General features: G+C 41.0%; 1 protein-coding gene across 6 annotated transcripts in view; it reads right to left on the bottom strand.

Moving 5' to 3' along the window:
• SGCG (sarcoglycan gamma) overlaps positions 1-20,097 on the bottom strand; it is a 119,626-nt gene that overhangs the window by 86,686 nt on the left and 12,843 nt on the right. Inside the window, exon 1 of one of the 6 annotated variants that reach the window (XM_081814738.1) lies at positions 9,048-9,208. The exons of 3 other annotated variants lie outside the window; for them this stretch is intronic. The gene's annotated coding sequence lies outside the window, so the exon portion shown is untranslated. Of the gene's footprint in view, positions 1-441; positions 570-9,047; positions 9,209-20,097 lie in introns of those variants that run through there. 2 more of the 6 variants (XM_081814740.1, XM_081814741.1) reach the window with 2 other exon arrangements.

Here is a 20,097-nt window from a genome sequence, read left to right as displayed (position 1 = left end):
AATATTGCATTCATGTTCCCATATCATTTGTCCCATATCCACAAGGGCAGGATTTTTTTTCCCCCTCTATGAGTTCTTTGCCAGTCTCACTCCCTAGAACACTGCCAATATCTGATGATTGAATGGATGAATATAATACAAAGATTAATTCTCCATTAAATGCTAGTTTTAAATTGTTCTACTGGATTACACTTTGGTCATACCTATAAAAGTAAAACAAGTAGAGAAAGAAAATTATTTTCTAAGAATTCATGCCTAAATCAGATAATCATAAAAACAGAAAACCTGAAGATTACTCTAGCAGATGCTGTGATGTGCCACACAGACCTCGCCTCATCACCAAGAAACTCATTGTCCCAGCCACCAGGACGGCTTCCTGCTCACAGCACACACCTGAGTCCCTGCCCTGGGACTGTCTTTGGCTGATGAGGGCGGACTCACCTGAAGCGTTGCCCCTCGCAGGGCAGCTAAGGACTGGTCAGTCTAGGGGCATGAGGGCTTGGCCCCTGCCTTTGAAGATTCATGTCTTCTCTGAAGGGTCAGTCTGACTCCAGAGAGCACCTCCACCCCTCGTCTCTCCCCAGCCAGTCCTGTGGGATCACGGAGGTTTCTGTTTTTACTACATCACAGTTGAGCTTCTTCCTCTGCCCATTCCTGCTTCCCCCACTCCCATAGAGCTATTCTTCCTAAAAGCACTTCCTAATGAACTTCCTCTATGCAAATCTCAGTCTCCTGTCCCCGTCCCCGAATCCCTGTCGAAACACAGGTAGCAGAGTTGGTGGCCAGAAGTAGTCTGGGGAAGCAAATCTAAAATGGTATTTTGGAGCTGGATCACCTGTCAATCACTGGCAACCAGGTCCCTGTTTCTGGCAGTTCGTGGAATACTGGCTATACCAGGGCACACAGTGGTGGCATCACTGTTAAAACTGCCCCTGGTGCTGAATGGGATGGAACATCAGTGGGAGGAAACTTACTAGCAGGTGCAATGCATAAGGGATTGGAGGGTTTCAGACAAGTCAATCATCATAAGGACCATGGAATTGATGCTCTTCTTCAAGGCACTGGAGAAAGACAATGAGAGACTGAGGTGGTACCAGGCAAACTGTAAAAATCAGAGGACCTCTCTGGCAGCTGATGAAGAGACTCCCACTTCCTGTAACTGAAGGGTAGAGTGAGCAGAGGATCCAGCCTTCCTAAGAGTCGAGGAGCACCAAAGAATGAATTCTCAACCTGGGCAAGGCTGCTCTGTTAGAATCAGGGCCCCAGCAGGGTGGGAGTGGAGCTGTGAGACTTGGAATGAGACATCTGGACCAATACACTTAAGAACCTGGAAACTCCAGGTGCCCCTGGAATGTCTGGGTCTGCAGAGTGGCCCATCCCTCCCTCCCACTTGAAGATGATGTGACAACCTGCCACCCGCCTGTTCTCTCCTGGCCAGCTGACCACATAGTTGGGATTAAATCACCACATAACCAGGTAGGGAAAGACAGGACCTGATAAGGGAACAAAGGGACTATATCCAAAGGGCCAGAAGTCCCTACCCAGCAGGTGTCAGCAAGTGACAGTGTACCTGGAACTGAGTCCCGGGGGGATGGATCAAGGAAGATACAAAGTGGGCAAGGAAAAACATTTGGTATTAGAGCATCCTGCAATGATACAGAACTTAACGCCATGGTCTTGGAAGATGGCATTAATACACTGCTAGGTTGGCCCTCAAAAGCTTGGAGAAAGTAATGGCTTATATAATGAAAGACAAAGCCAGACATGCCAGACTAGTTGTTGAAGAGGAAGAAGATAGATGGGCAACCACCAAGAGAGTTCTCTCCATCTATGCAACAAGAGACATCAAGGATGGATGATCAGGAGGCTGAGGGCCACTAACCCCTATAAAAATCACAACTCTTTGCTCAAGTTTCATACAGTGAAGCCCTTAACTGAAGAGAGGCCTGGTCCCCAGAAGGAGGCACCAGCAACACCAGAACAAGTGTACACAACAAGGACTCAGCCAGCCCTGCTCCAACAAATCCCAAGGCCATGCAATTGAGGAAAGGCTAAGCCTGTGGAAGAATCACAATGCAGACCTCTAGCGTTTTGGAATAAGGCCATGCCATCTGTGGCAGAGAATTATATGCCATCCGAAAAACATTTCTCTAACTACTACTGGGCCTTCATGCAGGTAAGGCACCTGACCATGAGACACCAAGTGGCCATGTGGCCAGCATTTCCCATCATGACCTGAGTTTTGTTAGACTGACACCAAGGCATAACAAGGTCAGGAGCCAGCAGCAATCTCCTGAAAGTTAGAACTTCCTCCTAGAAAGTTAGGGCCAGGCAGAGGGCACACAGGTGACTCATAGTTCCATGTCACTCACCACCTCTCCCCGATCTCAGTCCTCTGGCCATTGAGGGGTGTCCCTCATGACCAGCCTACAGAGGAGGAAAAAGGCCAAACTTGGTTTCAGGGTGGGTTGGTTCAATATATTGGTGCAAGCCACAAAAGGCCTGCTGTGGACCACAGCCCAGTCAAGGTGCTGAGAGGAAATCTTCCCAAAGCACAAAGCTTCAGGTGCGTCTGCTCATCCACTTTTTGTGGAAACAGAAACTGGCTGAGGTTGGAATATATACAATCTCATTGATGGAGCTGAATGGCTTGGCTGGTTCATCAGGACCTGGAAGGGGGAGTCTGGAAGAGGGAGGACAATGAGATCTGGGAAAGAGCTTGTGGGTGGACCTCCAGAGTACAAAGGGCAAAGGCTTTTGTTTCACACATTAACATCCTCCAGACTGTCCACTGTGCAAAAGGCACCAAATAACCAGAATGACTCTGCCAGCCGACACCAGCCAGCTCATCATCACCCACACCAGTGCTCCCATAGTGGCCATAGTGGCTGGGATAGAGGCCATGCATGGGCCCAACGAGGGCTCCCTCTCAGCAAGGCTGATCTAGCCACTGCCACTACTGAGTGTCTAAACTGCCAACAACAGACACCAATGCTGAACTTGAATTTAGCACCATCCCTTGACATGCCCAAGCAGCCACTCAATGGCAAGACAATTATATTATTGTGACTGGAACTGACACCTAGGCTGGGTATGGGCTTTTCTTGTCTGCATGGCTGTGGCCAGCATCACCATCTGAGGACTTACAAATGTTGGATCCATTGGTATGGCACTTTCCATGACATTTCAATAAATCAAATCATCCACTTCACAGCAAAGGCACTGTGGCACTTGACTGTGGGTCTACTGTTCTCATCACCGATTCTATGTCCCAGAAGCTACTGGCTTGAGGAGGGTATGTGACAGTGTCTTGAGGTTGCTGTTGAGGCCCCAGCTTGGAGATTCCTTGTGAGGGTGGGTAATGCTTCAGGATGGAGTCTGTATAGCCCTATTAACAACTACTGTGGCACTGCATCCTCAATAGGTAGAACACATCTACCAATGGTGAGAGTCAGAGTGGTCATTCTTACCATCACTTTTAATGACCTGGGTGAGAAATCTGTACTTCCCATCCCCAAAACTATAGGCTCTGTGGATCTAGAAGTCTGTTCCCAGTGGGAAACGCTTCTACCAGGGAGTGCAACGTGAATCCCATTAATCTTCAAGCTACCATCCATTCACTTCATCTCTTCACATCAAGACAGTAGTTAGAAGGAAAGGATGCGCCATTCCTGGCTGGGAAGAATGTCTGTCACCCAGAAGGTCCGATGGAGCATTTCTTGGTATTCCTTGACCATTTTGATAGTAAATGGACAAGTGCTCAGACAAAGGTTGATAAAGAAGGGCATGATGACCAATGGCTCAGACCCCTCAGAGCTGAACGTCAGGCTCATCACACCAGGTTGGCTACGTAGACCGACAAAGGTATTAGGTGGGAACAAATGGGTGGTTGGGGTGGGGGTGGGAGGAGAGACGGTGAGTATCAGTTGCCATCCAGAGACCAGCTGCAGCCGTGGAGCCTGTAGTTCTTCCCAATGATGTTCCTTCAGTGGTTTCCCCAGGGCAAGAGATTGATTAGACTCTTGGGTGGAGGGCGGGCTATTCCCAAATTAGGTACATGAAGTAATCTGAGTGAGGCCAGGGTGAAGAACAGTGGTGTGACATCCTGGTCACACCAGAACCAAGGCCCTCATTCTTCCTGTTGCCAGGAGTGAGAACGGATGATGAGAATTACTTTTGATGGCACTGAGCCGCCCCACCTACAGTATGTCCCACATCCACTGTTTGATCACAGCAAGGGTGCAAAAGGCCCAGGCCCCGTACTCAATTCCAGGACAACTCTGAGGGCCATCCCAGCTCTGTCACAACTACCTTGCCATTCAATCGTCCAGCCCAACTTGACTGCCTTCAGTTTCCTACATGTGTTTTTACTGAAGATGTTCTCGCATGAAGTGACACACAAATCTCCAGCTCAGAGTGTTTCCTGGGGAAGCCTATCTAAACAACTGCTGTTGGAAAGATTGGGATTTTAACAAGTGAACAGTCAGATATGCCCATGGATTTCTCAGTAGAACATTGCTCGACTTCATCTATCTGAGGTCAGGTTCCCTGAGTAGAACCTGAGGTGAGGATTCTCATATAAGTGACTTATTAAGGGAATGTTCTCTGAGAGGCACAGGTCAGACAATGAGAGAAGCTGATTAGGGAGGGAGAAAAAGTTAGACACACAGATGTGGGTTGAGATGTGGGCAATGCCCCAGAGAAACATACAAACTCTTACCAGGCATTTAGTAGCCAGTTCCTATGCCAGCCCTGTAAGGGGCAGGGGGACCTCAGTCCATCCTAGTATAGACATGAATCTTTTTTTTTAATTATGTTATGTTAATCACCATACATTACATCATTAGTTTTTGATGTAGTGTTCCATGATTCATTGTTTGCGTATAATACCCAGTGCTCCATGCAGAACATGCCCTCCTTAATACCCATCACCAGGCTAACCCATCCCCCCACCCCCCTCCCCTCTAGAACCCTCAGTTTGTTTTTCAGAACCCATAGTCTCTTAGACATGACTCTTAAGTTTAACATTATTTAAAAAGGAAGCCAGAGTTCAGAATATTCTTAAAGTTGCACATGGAAGCTGCATTTAACCGAACAGAATAAAAGAGTCTTCATCTATGTCATTAGTCTTTGGAGTTCTATAACTGAACTGAAAATTTCAGGCAAAGCAGCTCTATAACCCCTTCCTCTCAAAACCTCAGTTTGCCTAGTCCCTAAAAATAGCATTTAACTAAATGCTAACTCTGAGAAATAACCATACAAAATTAAGGACAAATTTTAAGAAAAAATAGTTACTTAAATATATCAACCAAGAGGAGATTCTTTTTAGTTTCAAGTCTCCATATGAAAGATTTAGGGCAAAAAGGAATTCTTGAGGTAGACCTAATTAAGGTTCTTATCAAATGTGGTGTATATGCAATTTTCCAATTCCTTTGACAGTTCATTAAGAAGTTTCAGAGAACTTCAAGGTCATGATTCACTTTTATCTTTGTAGACACCTTTCTTCAGGATTGAAATGTGAGGATTTAAAGTGATATTCAAATGTGGGCCAGTACAGGGACAGCAGACTTCTATATTTTACCAAGATTAACATTTTGGAATGTTTTATATATAATTTTCATTAAGATCTAAAATGTTTTATGAAAGGACAATGTTCATAGGAAACCCAGTTGAGTTTTTTTCCTTCAGAACTACTAAAGGCACCAAGGATTTCCAGTAAATTAATGAGAGTATCAGGGAGGGTTTTCTATTTGTGTTCTGGAAGGTGCATTTCCTCCTCAGCGGCCCTGAGTGAATGAGAATATTCCCTACTGGAATAACAGCTTCAGTCTGGTATCTTCTATAGAGGGCTCATGGTGCCTTGCTGGGGGTCCAGGAGAAGCAGTTAGAAATCCTGATACTCACCATTCTGAGGTTCCTCTCTGACCTCCCTGTCAGTGGGGGTGAGAGTATGAGATTGTGTATTTCCTCATTATTGGTGGTGATGATGAGGAGGCATGGGGGTGGGAGGATGAGGAGAGCTACTGTTTACCAAGAAGTCAGACACCTACATGTTTTGTATGAGCTGAATTTGATACTCATTATAACATCAGGAGGTAGAAACAGATTATTCCTAGTTTTACAAATGAGGAAACTGAGGCTGAGGGTAGTTAAGCAATTCACACAAACAAGGTCATACAACTGGAAAGTGGCACTCTGACTCCACAGCCTGCACCTGTAGTCACTGCCTCGCCATTGATACTACACTTTTCCGGGACCTTTCACAAGTGAAACCAATTGGGAATGTGCAAAAGAGAGCTGAAATGGTCACAAAGGTGAGGCTAGGTTTCAAGACACCCATCTCTACAGCAATGGCTTCTTCCTGCTGGCTTCTCCCTTCATTCCTCAGTCCTCAGCAGAAGCTGTCTCTGGACTTTCCATAACTCCTCCCTCTCCCTCCCCCACGCCCCCAATCCATTCTCCATGGCAACCAGAGTAAGTGTCCCAAAGAATAAATCTGTCCCCACTGCTATTCTGTTGTAAATGCTCAAAAGCACCCCACGGCTTTAGGAGGAAGCACACATCCTTTGGGCATAAGCAAACTCTCCTGCCATCCCCAGCTCCTTTTTCATCAGTGGTGTGCTGCACACTGGTCATACCCACGTCAAGCAGACTTCGATATTTTGAGGGATTTTGAGAGAAGTCTTGAGACTTTTGTAAATCCACTAATTACTAAATACTCCTATATCAATTTTCCCAAAGATTTTGCTAGGGCATAATCAGATATAAAATTGAAAATGAAGTTGCAGTCTGAAATGGCAAGTCCAGTGGATGAGGAAAACCACAACACTCATGGGGACAGCATGGAAATATCTGGCCTCTTTGTAGGTCCAGAGAAGCACAAAGCTAGGCGGATGCTGTTTGTGGGGGATGTGGGAGAAAGGGGAGGGAAGGACAGAGGGGTAGAGGCAGGTTCTGAAGAATGGGCAAGTAGCAAAATCATCTTTGGGATTGTAGTGTTTTCCCTCCTATGAGGAAACCATACCAATGGTGGGCTTAGCCCTTAGCCGGGCTGGGCTCATTTGAAAAGAAGCAAGGGTCTGTGAGAAGCCAAGCAGAAGAGGGAGCAAAGGGAGAACCACAGGTCCTACACAATATGCAAAATTAAACTAAATGGACACCTGTTCATAATTTACAATTACTACTTGATTTTCATAGTCAACAGCAGTGCAATAACTAGAAAGTGTGTATTTTAAAGGACAATATGGAGCCATTTTATTTTCAGCATTTTAATTGTGTAGGGGAGGAAACATTTTTCCTTCCACCCTTTAAGGTCTTCCAGGTGGTTTAAGAATTAAATTGACATGAGACAGATTAACAGAGAAAACAAAACAAAGCCCAAGGTTTACTACATGCACACGGAGGCCCAATAATGAGGTGAAGACCTAAAGAAACATCCCAGGGCGCCTGGGTAGCTCAGTCAGTTAAGTTGTCTGCCTTTGGCTCAAGTCATGATCCCAGGGTCCTGGGATAGAGCCCCGCTTCTGGCTCCCTGCTCAGCGGAGAGCCTGCTTCTCCCTCTGCCGCTCCCCCTGCTTGTGCTCTCTCTCTGTCAAATGAATAAATAAAATCTTTAAGAAAAATAAAGAAACAACCCAGGCAGGCAGTTTTTATACTTTTTAGAGAAAGGGACCATAAGTCTGTGAGGAATTGACAGGACAAAGAAAACTTAACTTTGGGAGCTTCCATTAGTAAGGAATTCTAAACAGAATTTGGGCTGGGGGAGTAAATTAGTAAAACGTAACAAGGGTTGTTTATATAGACTTCTTGGCTCTCAATTCCCCCCCTCTGGTGATAAGGAGGTCTCCTTATCTCCTGCTACAAGGAGGGCACCTTTCACACAGGAGACTGATTTCTTGCTTTCAGGAGACAAACGCAGGGGAGTGGGGGGTCAGATTGTTTTTTCACTGGCTGTTTCTTAAGTGACTCTTACATTTTGGGGTGGCCTGCCCTTGGCACGTTCAACCGCAAGCTTAGCCATCCTCTTCTGGAAACTTGGATTTGTCAGTCCTTGGAATTTGGCATTTAAATATGCTGAAATACTATTTTTCATTTGGCTTTGAAAGAAAACCTTAAATTCTAGAACCTATAAAACTAACACCAACTTGAACCATTAGTCTTGAAACTCTGAGTGTGCCTCTTTGGACTTATTTCTACAAAATGTTTCCAAGAAACTAAGTAACAGCTAAACAGTACATTTTGTACTAGTGAGTTACTCCATCCTGCTGGCGAATCTTCCAGCCAGTTGAGTTTTATTTTCCCTTATTATCTTTTTCTGAGCCTCCCTTTAAACTTGTTTTCCCATTGCTCCATATTAGGAAATACAAGGAAAGCGCTGACAACTTTAGTAGGCCTAAGTGTTGGCGCATGTTTACCTTGTACTCTATATTGACTTTTTGATACAGATTTTGAGCAACACTTTGTTTTCCAGATTTTAGGAGAGAACTATTCTTTCCTTTTTTTACTTCAAAAATAGTTGGGAAGCCAAAGTTGGTACTTTGCTCTTTTTTTGCTTATTCCCAATTTATCAAACGACTGGGACTCTTGCTCTCATTAATTTCAATCTATTTTTTAATGTCTGTAACAGAGCTATGGACAAAATGTAAAGCAAATGTAGTTCAACCACAAAAGTTTAAGAGTAGTATTAGAAACAGGTAATCTTAAAGATTATATTTTATCTAGATTAACTATCGTGTACAATGTAATGCCTGATAACAGAGAAATGCTATCATGGAATTCTACAAATTAAAAACACTAGAAATACAAATTGTGTGAAAAATACATAGCATGTTAGTAGTCAGAGTAAAAGACTGGAAATAAGTTATACTAAATTTTATTGATACTTATATATAATCATTTTGAGAGAAATGTATTCAACATTTTAAACGGAATTTATTAACTATTACGTCACCTACGAAGAGAACAAAAACCAAGAAATCTTGTACCTGTTTGGTTTTTAAGCTGTACATTGTAATGATCTAAAATCCAAGTTAAAACTGATGACTTACCTTAGATGTGTTAAAAAGCCCCCTGGGAAGTAGCTACAACCAGCTCCAGCCCTATCAGACACACAGTGTTTCAAACTTTCCCCTTACTTGAAGAATGAGTGAAGGATTTGGGGCTTCAGGCTTCAGGGACTATGCAAAAGGCTCTCACGCGTTTGGCCTTGTCTCATGTTTCATCCCCTCGTATTAGCAACAGGCGTATCTAATTTTACTCAGTGACATAAACAGCTCATACCACACTTAAAATTGTTTGGGCACCAATTCCAGGACACAGCTCTAAGTGGGCCAAAAAAAAAAAAAAATTCTTACAAAACCAACATTTAAATCCTGAATCATGATAGTCTTATGTAATTATAACTTTCTAAAATTAACTTTACCTTAAGTGAATAGCAAAAACCAGACTAGTTTCCAGTAGAATTTAATGCTGACAAAATCTCTTGGCAATCATTTCAAATTAACATGCAACATTTAGAAGTTATGACTTTATTAGTATTAAATGTATACTATTCTCATTCACGTGAAATGCACGTTATCATATAATAGTCACTTCTTAAAAATCACTTATTTTAAGCCTCTTTTTAAGTGAAAAACTTTAATATTTGAGAAGAAAACCTTAGGGAATGATCATCCTAATAAAGAGAAGGTAAATAAATTCTGCCCGTTAAAATTACGACAGTTCTTTTCCAGTAAACTAAATTTATATTATGTTTAACAAAGGATGTGAATGTAACAATGCAGGCTTGATGTTTATCTTTATTCATTTCCATAAGATGTAAAGTAAAGAAATATCAAGCTTTTTAAATAATCTTTTATTTTGCATTATTTTTATATATAGCCTGGTAAGCAGCATGAATTAACACAGATTAAATTATATATTTGAAATTTGTATTTTAGCACTAAACCTTGAATAGGAGAAGCAGTGCAATGATAATCCACATGCTTAATATTTATTTTCTTTTCTTCTCAGGAGACCTTTTCTCTTACTCTACTTATTCATAACTCTAACTTCTTTTGACATTTGATGCTTCTCATACCAACAGCTGCAGGCCTTAAATTAAAAGCTGATATAGCTTCAACTAATCACACATTTATTTATAAGACTTTAAAAAATCTTTCATGAACTCTCTGCACATTACAATTTTCTCTGACGCAGCAATTTAGACATAAAATTACAGCACAACACAACTATCTCATATATATATACATATATATATACATATAAAATGCTTAACAATGATGATATGAGATGTATGTTTGTATCAGTTTGTGTCTGAAAAGTCAAACTCTGAAACTCCTAACTCAATATTCTGGTTGAAATGTCACACATTTAAAGGCTACATATTGAAGGACCTTTTCATCAATCAGTAAATTGGTTTTATAACAATAAACTTTTCAATGTTTTGTGGACTGCTTTGTAAAAATGTTACTCAAGTTATGGATTTGATCTCCATTCACATCTACAGATTCATTTAATACTACCAACTTTTCAGTCCTTCAGGAGGAGGGCTTAGAGAAAAACATCATTTTATAGAATAGTTGAAATTATTAAAACAAGATCTTCAAAGTTTTTAATGTAAGGTTAGCTTCAGCTTGTAACTCACATATACACATCTCAGTGTATATGTTTTCAGTGGAATCATAACATTTTAAAGCTATAAGAGGCCTTAAAGGAAACAACCTAGTCAAACAGTCCACTGGATGTAAAATAGCTCGCTCAAGGTTACAGAGCTGGTTTGGGCGTGGCAAACAAACAGAAGCAGTTCTCATTTCCTACAGAGAACAAACTGGTGGTCACCAGAGGGGGGATGGGTGAAATAGGTACAGGGGATTAAGAAGTACAAGCTTCCAGTCATAAATAAGTCATGGAGATGAAAAGTACAGCATAGGGAATATAATCAGTACTATCGTAATAATGTATAGCGACAGATGGTGACCATACTTCTCTCGGTGAACACTGTGTAATATATACAACTGTTGAATCACTATGTTGTACACCTAAAACTAATGTAACATTGTGTGTCAACCGTACTTCAATTCAAAAAAGAAAGAAGAAAGTCCTTAGGCTCTTATGTCTTACATAACTATAGGATCCTTCTGGGATTCACCCTTATCCTTCCCCCTATAGTCAGTTAGCAATCCTGCCCTCCTACCTCACTTCTGCCTGGGGCAGACAGTCCTGCTGCCTAAGACACTGGGTTAGAGAGACCACTTTTAGATCTAGTGAAAACAAGGAATTTCTTGTAGAGATATGGTTCGTTTTGAAATGGGAGGTAAGTTTGCCTGAGGAGGGAGGATATAGGGGATGATGGGGGATGAGACAGTTCAAAGTTTGAAAAGAAGAGAGAAGTTGTGAAGAGCTGGGCAGTAAATTTACTAGTGAATATACTAGACAGTGTTTGGACCCAGCTGAAGTTGATCAATATACAGCGTTCCTATTTTTAATAGTTCCTGTGACTTTGGATACTAACTGTGGATGTGAGCTCCTATGACTAAATCCCCCCACACCACCTCACTTTCCTCCCAGACTAAATTCATCATCTCCCAAACCTTCTCTTTTGTTCATCCTTCCTTTCTCAGTTTTGTTCATCCTTCCTTTCTCAGTTTCTGACGCCATCCTCCACAAAGTTACCGCTGACTGATTTGGGAACCTCCCTCACTAACCAGCCGGCCAGTCACTAAGCCGCAGTATCTCCTCCCTCTGCCTGCTCCCTTCTCTCTGGGGGGTCCCTGTCTGACTGGGGGGCTCACCAGCAGGTGTCTCCTCGTGCTCAGTACCTGTTGGCCTGCTTCCGGGGCAGGACTGTCTGCCACATTCCATTTTAGACTCCTGGGATTGCCAGAGAAACGCCGAGAACAGCTCATTCTCTCCTCATCACTCCCCAGCCTCAAGACCTTCAGTGAGCCTTCAGGATGGGGACCACGTTCTTGACAGGGCACACACACCTTTATGACTGGGCCGTGTCTGTCTCCCCTGTCCCCATCCTTTAGGTTCGGTAAGAAACTACATGCCATTGGGTGTCTGGCTAAATATGACTAGAGTTACCTCCCATCCTTTTCTTTCTAATGACTATTTAACTTTTTAAAGTCTGTTCATATGTCATTATCAGCTTTCTATATGTATTTATAAACTTATAGTTATTTGTATTTACATTGCCATCATTGCTTTATATACATATTCTCTCTATTAAACTATCAACTCCTTGCTCAGCACCTGAGCCCTCAATTAACTGAACCCTGAATAGTTACACCAAACTCAATGTTTTTTATGATATCAATTCCATAGCACACCGTAACAAAAAAAAAAAAGAAAAGAAAAGAAAAAAGAAAAAGAGCTAATACACGATCAGGATGACATTATAAGACTTTTCCAGAAGAGGTCAGTGTAACAGTAATAAAAGTATTCGCTTTCAGGGCAAATGAAATGTGAAATCAAATTAAAATATTTTGTGAGAGATAAACTTTCAAGCCTTAAAAAATAACCATGTCAATGATCTGCCCCTCCAATCAAAGCTACAACTTCCTCAAGAGAGATGGCCATAGACCTTTCACATAAGCAAAATGCAGTGATTCTCTACACAAATGAAAACACAACAGGTTTAAATCTGGAATGTAATTAATGTAATCACCTGGATGCTTCTCACCCAAATTCTCTGATTATTCTTAAATAGAGATCATCCAAGTGTATACATTTTAGAAAGATAATTCCTATTCCCTTTGGAGTTGCCGTACAGATAAAAAAATTAAATTGATCACTAGATTACTGAATGTAGGCATTTTGTGTCTTCTTGTGGTACTCTGGGGGAAGTTTTGGAGTCACTATTTAGTGTGAAGGGCTAATTCAGTGTTGTCAGAGATGATGGGAAAGAAAACAGTGGGATGCTGGAAAAAGAAGACTTGAAAAAAAGAAAACTCTTATATTTCAGAAGAGAAAATGGAGTACCTGAAATTTCAAAGGTTATTCATTGGTAATCACTGCATTTGGTCATCATAATTTGGTTTAAGATTCATTTATTTATCTTAGAGAGGGCGAGGGGGGAGGGGAGGGGCACAGGGAGGGAGAAAGAGTCCCAAGCAGACCCTTCACTCAGTATGGAGCCCAATGCGGGGATCAATTCGGGGCTTGATCCCACCACCCTGAGATCACAACCTGAGCTGAAATCAAGGGTCGGAAGCTCAACTGACTGAGCCACCCAGGCGCCCCACTGCCTGCCACTCTTATCTCTAGCCCTCTGTAGTTTCCCTGTACTTTTTGTACATGCTCAAAGTGGTCATATTTACCTTCCACTTTGAAACTATAATCTCCTGTATCTCTTGTGATTTGATCAGGTTGATTAGAAAAAAATAGTGCAATACACAGCGTTCACATTTTACAACTAGCTACCCAAATATCTAACCATATTCCCTTTCCGAGATAAACACCTGTGCTCAATGCTTCTTCTATTATCAGTTTGAATGGAATCTTTTTTTTTAAATATTCCTCCAAATATTTTAATTGCTTCATACTGACATTGTGCCTTTCCCAGAGAGCTATTGTTGTTGGAGTTTCTGAATACCACTTTTGTTATTGTTGTAAAATAAGAAATTTTCCTAAATTTGCCTTCTTCAGCTTATCCTAGTTGTCTCTCAGTTTTTATTCCTTTAATCTATTATTTGGAATTAATATCACTTTTCTTCTTGAAACACACTGTTCCTTTCTAATTTAAGTAGTTTATATCATGGTTTTCTTGTAGGACTCACCTCCAGCTCCCTTACTTTCTAATGGTCTTTCTGTTCCTTGCATTCTCTACCTCTACCACACCGTCAAACTTCTGTTAAATTTCTGATAATAATATCTACTATATAGAATCACGTTTTTCTTCAGCATCCTGTACTCCAGGCTCCCCTCCTCCTGGGCCAGTCCGTCTTGCAGAGCCAGCTTCCCACACATCTGCGGTCTTCCTTAGATCTCATTGCTCTCCTGAGCTGGCTGAATCTTCCCCGACTCAGCTCTCACGTCCTCTCCTCATATACCCCCTTGCTTTGATGGACTGCACCCTCAAATAATCATTCAGAAATGGTGTTTGGGAAGTAGATTGTCTGAGTTCTTTTATGTCTGAAAATGTATCTATTCTGCTCCAAAACTGGTTAATAGTTTCATTTAGTATAAAATTTTAGGTTGAAATAATTTCAGACTAAACTTTGAAGTCTTTGCTCCACTGACATCTGTCATTAAGAGTTCCTACAGAGAAATGTAATTCTAGTGTGATTTGCATTTCTAGTTTATAATGAGTAAGGTACATTACTATTTAAAGGTACCTGTTGCATTTTTTGCTAAAATTAATATTCTCCCTAGTTTATTTCCTGTTGCATTCATCTGGCATTTCATATATCTGATTCAAACAAAGAGAAGGTAGCATCCATTTATAAAACGTAAGTGTATTTGTTCTTATTGAAAAATAATCATCGAGTGAGAATACTTAACGTTATATTTCATGAATGTTTTTAGAATCTCTCTACCCTGATCAGAAATTCCTGATGAAGAACTAGAGTGTAAATGATGGTAAGATTTATGAAAAGGAAGATATGTGGTATAAAATAAACTGGAGGATAAAAAAACAGAACCGAAAAAGAGAATATTGGAAATCTGTTGATGGAGGAATAGGAAGATCTGTGCCCAGGGACATTGGAAAGTATGTCAGACATTGAAATTTGTGAGAATAGTCACTTACAGAGGAACACTTATTCCTTCTATGAGAAGGTTCCTCCTAGTGTAGTAACATTCCTAGATTCTCTCTATAACTTCTACTCATTTCTTCCCAGGGAAAGTGGATTAATTCTTCTCATTGATGAGTTAGAATAAGAAAGTGGGTCCATATGGTCCATTTCCTCTCTCTTCAGAGACGTTCATGCCTGCAGAGAGTACAGTTTTGACACTGATCCTTCAGGCCCTCAGAGGGACCTGTGATCATCTAGAGCTGCCTAAGGGGTGTGTGAGCCCTTGCTGGGGATGTAACATTAGAATGCCCATTGTTGCTGCAAATCTAGAATACATTCTCCAACAGCTCTATTTGTAACACAAATGACACTTAGACCTTCATTTGCCTCATCCCTTTGTCTCTTAGTTGGTTCAGAAATGGGGCAGTAAACAGAGAAGTGATTTTTCTCAATCTTCTCAAACTCAAAAAAATCAGCATTTAACAACCACATATCTCTTTTGAGGAGCTACTACATAGCAAGAGCTATCCTATATTAGTACCTAGACTTATCTGACTCTTCTCTTCCAACTTCCTCTTTTTTTGCAAGGCCGGTACCCTCTTAAATATCTCTGTGGTCCTCACAGCATTCAGTGCAGACCAATCCGTCAGTGCTTATTTACTTCCCTAAATCCTGTTAATCCTTTGTTTGTTCATAAATTTGGTGGCAGGGATGGAGTCTTGATACCTGTATTTCCTTAGCCTCTAGCTACTCATTAAATATCTGCTAAATGAAGGAATTTAACAAGTAAACCAGTTTCTGTGCTTACGTAGCTTTCTTTCCAGCTTAGAGGGCAGATGGTTAAATATCCAATAATGTGGTTAGCATAACATAGAGGTATGAGCCAAAGGCTATGGACGCACATAAAGGAAAAATTAATTGTATTTGAGAGAGACCTAGTGGTAGTTGGTTCTCCAACAGCAGAAATCGCCATTAGCTCAGCCTTTTGAAATTTCCAATATTTGTGCGTGTTTCAAATGTATTCAATATAGTGACATAATAGTGTGTGAACATAATTTGTAAATGTATACAAACCAACACATATTGAGATGTGTACCTGTCATTGACCTAGGTCAAGTAAGTTTTGAGACCATGACCCAAAGCCTTGAAACAGTTACAGTATTGGTAACTTTAGTTCAACCCTCTAAATTCTGTAGTCTGATTATGATTCACACTACACAGCATTAACTTAAAAATCTTCCTTACTTATTCTTTCCCTACAAATAATATAAACAAATGGCCCAAAATTCCAGGCTTTGGGATCCACTGAGTTTAAGTTCAGCTTTTTCACAAGTAATAGCTTGTATAATATTAGTTATTTTTCTTAATGGTCTGTTTTCTGCTATTAATGTTGGGGATAATATCAACTCCCTGCTTAAGGCTAGTAAAATAATTAAATGTGATAATGTACAAAAGGCACTCGGCACATAGTAAAACACATATAAATGGCAGCTATTATTATAATTGTTTCTTAATGCTGTGAGTGAATTTTTCAAAACGAAATAGAATACATGAGTCACAGATGATGACAAATGCAGCCTTTACAACAAATGTATTTTGGCTTACTTCATGGTATACCTAATACGATAAAAGCATTCTGACTTGATGTTATGCCTAATTATTAACGTGCTCAGCTAGTAACTAACCTTCCTAGGCAGACTACACAATAGCACTTTCACACAATCAAATCAAATTATTATTATTTTTTTCTTACAGTTTAGTTTTCTGGTATCCACATCTTTTGCCAACAACATGCCTTGTATAGGATATACGCAGTTTAACAGCCTTGACAAACACACAGGAATACTTTACGGTCTGAAAGTTAAAGATACTGGAGATTCCATGAAGCTGAATTTGACTTGCTTCTGACCATTGTCCTGCATGTGTCTTCCTGAGGGTCCCTGAGCTCCTGACCTCTGACCCTCACCCTATCTACTGAAAAGTCTTCAAAATCTTATTATTTCAAAAACCTTCTTTCCACTGAAAATGTGAAAGCTGGATGCTAGAGGGCTCATGACAACACAAATGCTGTGTCATGAGGTCATGGGGTCATGGTGGTGACAGCAAGACTCAATGCTGAGGCCTTGGAGAAAAGACAGTGGTGAAGAGAATGACCTTGAGAGATGAGATGTAGCAATGAAGTTTTTGGCTTGGGTCCCTTGTGTTTCATGACTTATAGGCGTGGATATTTCAAAGTCATCATGTTGCAAACTCAACATATTTTAATTATCCCTCCCACTTTTTCCCAAAACTTCTCTTTCTTAGCTTAAAGGCATTGCTGTTTGCCATTTGGCCCTGCCAGAAACTTTCCATAGTTTAATGTAAATTATTTCAACTAGTGTGTGTATTTGCCCTCCAATTGGCGAATGATCAAAAAGTCTTTTTATTTTATTTTTATTTTTTATTTATTTGGATAAGGAAGTCTGCAATTAAAGGGAAAAAATGAGGGATGCTGGCCTAAGCACATCCTATGCATGACCAAGTCCAGTTACTTACCATGAAAGAAATAAAGCTGTTTGATAATCAAGCATTAGATTCTGTGTAATTTCAGCAACAAGAAGAAAATCTGGCATCTCCACAATAGCACAAAATCTGGTTTCTCCACTATAGCACAAAAATCCCATGGTTTACTAATATTTAAAAAAGAAACAAATATTTTTTATTAAAAAATGAGAGATTAAAAACTTAAAAAATGTCAAAAATGAACATGTTGGTTCCAAAAAGTGTGTGAGTATATGCTTTTTGTTTCTCAACATCCATGAACTCCACTTGTGGTAATGACCCTTAGATTTTCTTTTTGGGGACTCACCCCTACCTTGCTTTCAGTCCACCTTTGGTCCAGTCAGATCAACACCATTCCCAGGTTGAGTGGCAGGTCATGTGACTTAGGCCAGGCTGAGAGGAGCTTGGCATTCTCTTGGCCAGAGATTATTTTAGACTGACTCCGTCCAAGCCAACCAGCCTAAGAGCAATCCCACAACTTCTGTTTCAGTGGCTGACAAGACAGACTTTCTTTTCTGCCTGACTTGAATTTGATAGCAATTCAAGCCTGGTTAGTGAGCAGCCATGAACACAACACAACACAGCAAAGGTTGGAGCTGAGAGATGAAGTAAAATTCATGGTAATTGCAAGTCTGTAAATCGAGGCATGCCTGAATCACCTCTAATCTTGTATTTTTTAGTTACATCAGCCAATAAATTGCCTTTCTTCCATTCAAAACTGTAGAGTGGGTATTTGATAATTTGCAACATAAAAATCTAAAGTAAGTTTTAGTCAAACCAATGCAATAAAGAACTTGCCTTTTAAAAAAAAATTTTTTGTTGTTGTTGGTGGTGGTGTAGGAATTCACTTAGTTCCTGGTGTGAAAGAATGAGGGGGTGATGGTACCAAGAGTAAAGCTTGTGTACTCTCTCTCAAATAAATAAATTTAAAAAATCTTAAAAAAAAAAAAAGCTTCAAACAATGAAGAGAGGTGATGAACACAAACTTGAACAGCTCCTTACCAGTTGTAAAACAGAACTTGGAGGTTACAGAAATCCATACCTTCTGTGGTGGCATATGTAAATGATGGGGCTATTCAGGGTTACCAAATGTTCTGGGGAGGTCAAAGATGAGGACAGAGAAAGATAACCTGATTTGGCAAGAGAAGACCAGTGGGAAGATTTAAGACGGTAGTTCTAAATTTAAAAAAAAATGATAGGCATAGTAATGATTCAAGGAAACCTCATGAAAAAGCCCTGACTTTCTCATATACTATTATTTCATCAAAGCTAAGACTGATGATTTTAAGAACAACACTGTTTTTATGCCAGGAAGGAGTACCTCTGCAAATTAAACTATAATCTGGCACTAATGGCAATATGCATCCCAATTAAGAGCTATTAAAATGTAAATAATTGGCATTCTAGATTTGGTAAAATATAACAGCGCAATGGAGTGAATGATAATAGCAGTTGTCTGTCATTCATGATTTATTTAAATAATATTCATCAAGGATTATCTCTGTCATACACATGAGTTGCTTTTGTTGATTAGTTTTTATATTTGCTAGAATAAATGAGAAATTCAGTTCTTGTCTCAGTAATTGCCTAAGAAAAGTAATGCCTTTTTAGGTAGCTATATGGAAATGCTTCCTATTGTACACAGAGGCTGCCCAATGGAATTAATGATTAACTCTCTCTGAAACTGTTTTTCTGGGATGCTGAGTTGGTTTGTCTTATGTGAATCAGTTATACGCAAAGGCTACCAGGATCCTGCTGAAGTCACTTCTGCTGTTTTTGATCCAATGAGCAAGCACCAACTGGGTGCCAAACACTGTTCTAGATGCTGAGGATAGCAGAGTGCACAGGACGAAGGAGGTCTTACCTTTTCAGAGCTTATACTCTAGTTGAGAGGAAACAGCCAATCAATGTGAAAACAATAAACAAGAAGATTTCTCACCATGGCAAGTTTATTAAGAAAGTAAGCATGGGGAGGGGGAGAATATTTAAGTACGTGGTCAGGGCAGGGCTTTGTGGGATGACCTGAAAAATGAGAAAGGAGCAATCATGAAAAGACTAGGGCAAAGTGTGATATAGGCCAGGGATGGCCCAAGCAACGGCCCAGGGGCAGGAATGATCTGTGTTAAAGTGGGACAAGCAAGGCCCAGGGGTGGGAACATGGTGCACGGAACAGGCCCGATAAGGCCAGAGAGAAGGAGGCATGAAGAGCAGTGGTTCTCAGCCGGCCATCGTTAGCAGCAACCAGGAGAGGTATACAGAATACCGTTGCCCAGGACCCTCTCCAGAAATACTGATGTATTTGGTATGATGGAGGCCCTGCTAGCGGCATTTGCTGAGCTCCCCAGGCAGTTCTAATGGGTTGCCAAGGCTGATAATCACAGCTGCAAAACAATGTAGCTACAGCCCCCTGTAAGAGAAGACCTTATTCCAAACGCTAGCTGTAGAACTACATGAAAAGCATTGACATTATCCGTGCAACACTGTTCATTTCTTCTAACAAGCCCCTTCCATACAGCTGTCACTCTCTCTCCTTTCTGCTCTCTGACCAGCTCCTTTCAGGAGGTCTTTGCCAGGATGGGGTATGTTCTGGTCTGACTGAAATTTTCTTCATGACCCAGAGTATTTGTGTTTGTCTAGTTTTCACTTCTCAGTTTGTTTGTTTGGCTGGTTTCTTTCTCTCCTCTCCCCTCCTCCCCTCCCCTTTTCTTTTGCCCTCCCTTCTTGCCTCCCTCCCTCCCTCCTCCTCCCCTCCCCTTTTCTTTTGCCCCCTTCTTCCCTCCCTCCCTCCCTCCTCCTCCCCTCCCCTTTTCTTTTGCCC

The sequence above is a fragment of the Leptonychotes weddellii genome, chromosome 3 (assembly GCF_054177405.1).
Source record: "Leptonychotes weddellii isolate Sample4059 chromosome 3, ASM5417740v2, whole genome shotgun sequence".
NCBI classification, from domain to species: Eukaryota; Metazoa; Chordata; class Mammalia; order Carnivora; family Phocidae; genus Leptonychotes; species Leptonychotes weddellii.
This window is presented reverse-complemented; position numbering and strand designations above follow the sequence as displayed.